A 6,000-nucleotide genomic window follows, 5' to 3' on the forward strand; every position below is an offset into this window, starting at 1 on the left:
GTTTGAACCCGCGGTCAGAGTCTCAACACTGCAGACCGTCGCGTTAGCCACTGGGCCATGCTTGCGGGTTCAAACCCCACCCGTGGTACGGTTTGTTTGCAGTTGTGTCATTACGATTTCGTGAGTCATATTATTTTTCATTCAGAAACGGGAGTTTGCATCTTCTGAACAACTTCAATCTTTAATGGATGCTGCATTTACTGAAATGGATGAAACGTTTTTGGGTTGGGTTTAGGCTGTGTACAAACACTTTTCTCAAATTTACTAATGTAGTTAATAAACTTCAAATCGTTGGACTCAGCAGTATTTTCTGGTGACATTCAAACATTTAAGGCTGGTTTTTGAAGCACACCGGCCATCTCTCACTGAGGTAGGATGTTTCGGAAAAAATAAACACTTTCACCATTACTCACTCCATCACTGCCTTGCCAAAACTGTGCCGACATAACTGCTCAGATACCCCTACAAACTGCAATATCCCCATCCCTCCTTCAGAGTGCAGGCACTGTTCTCTTACCTCCAGGACTCAAGTCCAGCTAACCGCTTTCGCTGAATCCCTTCATAAATATTAACTTGTTCACACTCCAACTGCAGATGGAAACTTGGCATTAATTTTAAGTTGTGTAACTTTTAATGTTCATAATTTAGTAAGGAAATTGGTTTCTTAGAAATAACCAGAGAGTGTCTCCCCTGGTGAATTATGCTTAGAGAAAATTCTTGGATTGATTCTAGCTTGTGTAGGTTCCCATCTGCCATTTTTTCATGAAATTTTGAAAATTGAAACATGGGTTTTAATGTGATAATTTGGAAATGCGTCTTTCGATTAACTTCAGAACTTCAGTGCTGATACCTTAAAAGTGCATTCTCTGGGCGGCTTAAACTTAACGTGCTCTGTATATTATATATTCATCTCTGGGAGTTGCTTAGAGAATGTCATTTTAGACTGGCTTTAAATTTTCAAAGCTGGTGTATGTAAAAGACGGCTTGAATTAGTGTTGGACTCTGTAGATCCTAATTTGTCATTTTTATTAAAGACTGAATTGTTTAGTTTCTGTGTGATGACTTATAAATACCTCTTATAATTCGCATCAGATCTTCAAATCTGTAACTGCATTATCAACTTATGCCACATTCTGCACTATTCCAATCGCATGCATTGAGTTACAGGGCGGCTTTGATATACCTTTAATTGTGCAGGACAGGTATACAATACCGACAAGATGAAGGTTAAGACACTTGTGCAACATCTGGTTATCTTTATTGTAGACGTTTCGCCATCCAGTGGCTTTATCAATACAGATTCTTGGACATAATAAGAAAACAGAAGAACTATATACAAAAGATGAGGTAATCAGTCCCTCAGCCTTGAAGGTGGTGTTTAGAGCACCGTGGTTATAGAGATTCTGAAGCACAGGCAAGGAGACTGGCGCTTATATAGGCGTCAGTGAATAGGGACGTGTAGCAGACGAGGGCATAGTCACTGGTAAGCGGGATTTCCCAGTGGAAGTAGGTCCTTCCCAAATTGATGGATTAGTTGAAGTAGCCGTGAAGAAGGTGATGTAGATGTCCTCTGAACCAAGAGGCTACTTCAACTAATCCATCAATTTGGGAAGGACCTACTTCCACTGGGGAATCCCGCTTACCAGTGACTATGCCCTCGTCTGCTACACGTCCCTATTCACTGACGCCTATATAAGCGCCAGTCTCCTTGCCTGTGCTTCAGAATCTCTATAACCACGGTGCTCTAAACACCACCTTCAAGGCTGAGGGACTGATTACCTCATCTTTTGTATATAGTTCTTCTGTTTTCTTATTATGTCCAAGAATCTGTATTGATAAAGCCACTGGATGGCGAAACGTCTACAATAAAGATAACCAGATGTTGCACAAGTGTTTTAACTTTTATACCTTTAATTAATGAGTTCCGAGAGTTTTTCTACTCCCAGAGCCCGGCCTCGGGCCAGACCAAGGTTATGCAATACTGGGATACCTTTCTTGTATCGACGAGCGATCAAAATACATCTAATGTTTTTATATAAGTGAATCGTTAAGCAAGCGGGAGGTATCGGTCATGCGGACACAGCTGCGGGAGGCAGCTGTCTTGTGTCCTGACGAATCTTACTTAACTTATTCTGTGAGTAGAAAGTACAGTAAGTAGATATGGTTACAATTATTATTTGAGAGTAATACTGGATATTAATTTTAAGTTACACTAATTCTTCATGTAAATTCTTGACTTTAATGGCTTAGTGTTATTATGTATCCTTACTACCTCTCCTTTACCATAACGTCTGTTTATCCTTCTCTGTAATGCTCCTTGCCTTCTAATCCCTATCCTTCCAGCCTCTCTCTTTCATGCTCTCTCTCCTTTCATGCTCTCACTCCACTCCCTCCAGCTCCTCTTCGTCTTCCCCAAACCCTTCAACCCCAGTTCTTCTCTCCCGCACCCATCTCCTGCCTCACTCCCCAACTTTCCCCTGCTTCCCTCCCACGGCCTCCTTCCCTGCCCCCTCTCATGATCCCCTCCTCCCCTGCCACTTCCCCTTCTTCCTCCATTTATGGCTCTTGCAGCCTCCCACACTTCCCCAGACTCTCCCACACACTCCCACACCAGACCTTCTTACCTGGAAGCTATTACAGTAGAGTACGTGGGCATGGGCGAAGGTGGTGGGTGTGGGCGTGGGTACATGGGCAGAGGAGGTGGGTATGGGTGTGGCAACACACAGTCAGTATCATAAATTTGTTAGAGAAGAAAAGAAATGGTAAATATAAACGATATAATCCCACTGAGAAGAGTGAACCAGCACCTCTGTTAGAAATAACACCTGTTAGCAGGTCTTACTTAACAGAAGAACAAACAAACACCAGTTCTGTTAGAAGTAACACCTGTGACGAGCCTTACTTAAGAGAAAAACAAACACGACGAACTAGATCACTTGAAAGGAAAATATGATGATCGAAGGCAATAACTGATAGACAGGAAATGTAATAAAGTAATATATGACATAAACAAACTACACAACAAGTTCTACAACATAAAATGGAAATCAGTTGATTCAGTAAAATATAAAAACGATGGAAAAATAAAAACGGAGGTTTAATCAAGATGCTGGAAAGCAACGAGAGAAAATATACTTAAAAGTAGTGTTTCTTTCACTTGGAGACAGTGAGAAGGAACGTACTTAAAAACAGTGTTTCTCTCACATGGAGACAGTGAGCAAGAATGTACTTAGAAGCAGTGTATCTCTCAATTAGAGACGCAATCTGAATATCTTTTCAAAGATTATAGAAATTAAAGAAACATAAATCACAGCAACTGAGGAAAGGCTTCAAATATTTTTTATTAACTTGCGTATTAATGTTTCGGTAAAAGACCAGTCACCGTCGTCAGAACTCATTTCAGGAACAGATTTAATAAGTGCAAACAAACCTCCTCTTCACAAAGGAGGCAACAGAACGCTGACAAAAAAAAAAAAAAAAAAAGACAGTAATAGGCCAATAGCAATAACATTACACATCATCAGAGCGATGTGACGTCAATTTATGGGAGATGTGACGTCAATTTATGGATAATGTGACGTTAATTTATGGAGAAACCGTGATCCGCACAACCCAAATCAATATGGATTTAGAACGGGAAGACTGTGCCTGTCACAGCTGCTGGACCAGTACGACATGATTACGGAAGCCTTGGAAAAAAATCAAAATATAGATGTGGTCTACGTGGATTTTGCCAAGGTATTAGACGAAGGCGCTCCTGGAGTGATAACTCGTACACTGAGGTCAGTTCTTATAACGGGAAATGTAGGAAGAAGGATACTAGATTTTCTGACAAGAGACGAACAGAAGCAGTAAACAAAACACAAAAGTATATTCAGAGAGATGCAAAGGGCTCATTACTGGTTTAGCAACAGAGTTATGATAAATAGTTTAGAAAACCAAAAAAGTTGAAGAATAAGACACTTGTGCAACATTTGGGAACCTTTGTGAATATCAAAATGGTATACAATAACGAGGACCTGCCTCGTATGGGCCAGTAGGCCTTCTGCAGTGTTCCTACATTCTTATGTTCTTATAGGCAACATTTAGGCAACTTTGTTCCGAAACGTTTCGCCTACACAGTAGGCTTCTTCAGTCGAGTACAGGAAGTAGGCAGGAGCAGTAGAGATGTGAAGACGATGTAATCAGTCCATCACCCTTGAAGTCGTAGATTTGAGATTGTCAGTCCCTCAGCCTGGAGAAGTTCTGTTCCAAAGTCTGGAACTAACTGAAGATCAAGCGACAGTGTTGAGACTTAAATACTGTCGGAAAGAGAGGTGCAGAGTAGTAGTAGTGAGAATGTAGTCACTGAGAGGTCACGTCCCTCTCAGATCAAACAATTCTCACTTGAAAAAGTTGTCCAAAGTGTTTTCTCTTCTGTATACCATTTTGATATTCACTCTGTCAGACACTGCAACACAATGGCATCTTGGTACAGAAGAGAAAACACTTTGGACAACTTTTTCAAGTGAGAATTGTTTGATCTGAGAGGGACGTGACTTCTGAGTGGCTACATTCTCACTACTACCACCCTGCACCTCTCCTTCCGACAGTATTTAAGTCTCAACACTGTCGCTTGATCTACAGTTAGTTCCAGACTTTGGAACAGAACTTCTCCAGGCTGAGGGACTGACAACCTCAAATCTACGACTTCAAGGGTGATGGACTGATTACATCGTCTTCACATCTCTACTGCTCCTGCCTACTTTCTGTACTCGACTGAAGAAGCCTGCTGTGTAGGCGAAACGTTTCGGAATAAAGTTACCTAAATGTTGCCTATGTGTCTTACCTACCATTTGGGAACCTTTATTGAGGAGGAAACGTTTCGCCAGTCAGTGGCTTCTTTAGTCCAGTACAAAGAAGAACGGTGGAAGGAGAAGACGAGTTTGAGGTAATCAGTCCCTCAGCTTGGAGTCGATGTGTTCAGTCCATTAGTCTTCAAGACTGATGGACTCCAGGCTGAGAGACTAATTACCTCAAACTCCTCTTTTTCCACCGATCTTCTTTGTATAGGACTGAAGAAGCCACTGGCTGACGAAACGTTTCTTCCTGACTAAATATTCCCAAATATTGTAGATGAATGGTTCAAAGAACCGACACGTTGAACATTAAAATGGTATAAAATACCGACAGGTTGTTAGGTAAGACACATATGCAACAGTTAGGTATCTTTATTGTGAAACGTTTCGCCTACACAGTAGGCTTCTTCAGTCAAGTACAGAAAAGTTGATAGAAGCAGAAGATACTTGAAGACGATGTAATCAGTCCATCACCCTTAAAGTTTTGAGGTGGTCATTCCCTCAGTCTGGAGAAGAGCATTGTTCCATAGTATGAAACAATATGGATAATATACTATGGAACAATGCTCTTCTCCAGACTGAGGGACTGACCACCTCAAAACTTTAAGGGTGATGGACTGATTACATCGTCTTCAAGTATCTTCTGCTTCTATCAACTTTTCTGTACTTGACTGAAGAAGCCTACTGTGTAGGCGAAACGTTTCACAATAAAGATACCTAACTGTTGCATATGTGTCTTACCTAACAACCGACACGTTGTTAAATTAGACACATGTGCAAATCTTGGGTATCTTTGTTGAGGAAACGTTTCGCCACACAGTGGCTTCATCAGTCCATGCAAAGGATAAATGTGAAGAACAGGAGGAGAATGAGGTAATCAGTCCCTCAACCTTGAGTCGATGTGGTCAGTCCATCAATCTTGAATAGAATACGGCATATGAGCGGAGAAGCAGCTTATATACCGTATGGCAGGAGAGGTGCAGCAGTCGTAGGTGGTGTCACATTTGTTCAATGTGGAAGTAGGTCGTACCCAAGGGTTAGGCAAGCGAAGAATTCCCAAGTATTAAGATCCCAAGAAGTTGCAGTGTCTGACAGGATTGTAGATGGATTGTAGTATGGACTGATGAAACCACTGTGTTGCGAAACGTTTCCTCAACAAAGA

Source organism: Cherax quadricarinatus, chromosome 28 (genome assembly GCF_038502225.1).
Source record: "Cherax quadricarinatus isolate ZL_2023a chromosome 28, ASM3850222v1, whole genome shotgun sequence".
In the NCBI taxonomy this organism is placed as follows: domain Eukaryota; kingdom Metazoa; phylum Arthropoda; class Malacostraca; order Decapoda; family Parastacidae; genus Cherax; species Cherax quadricarinatus.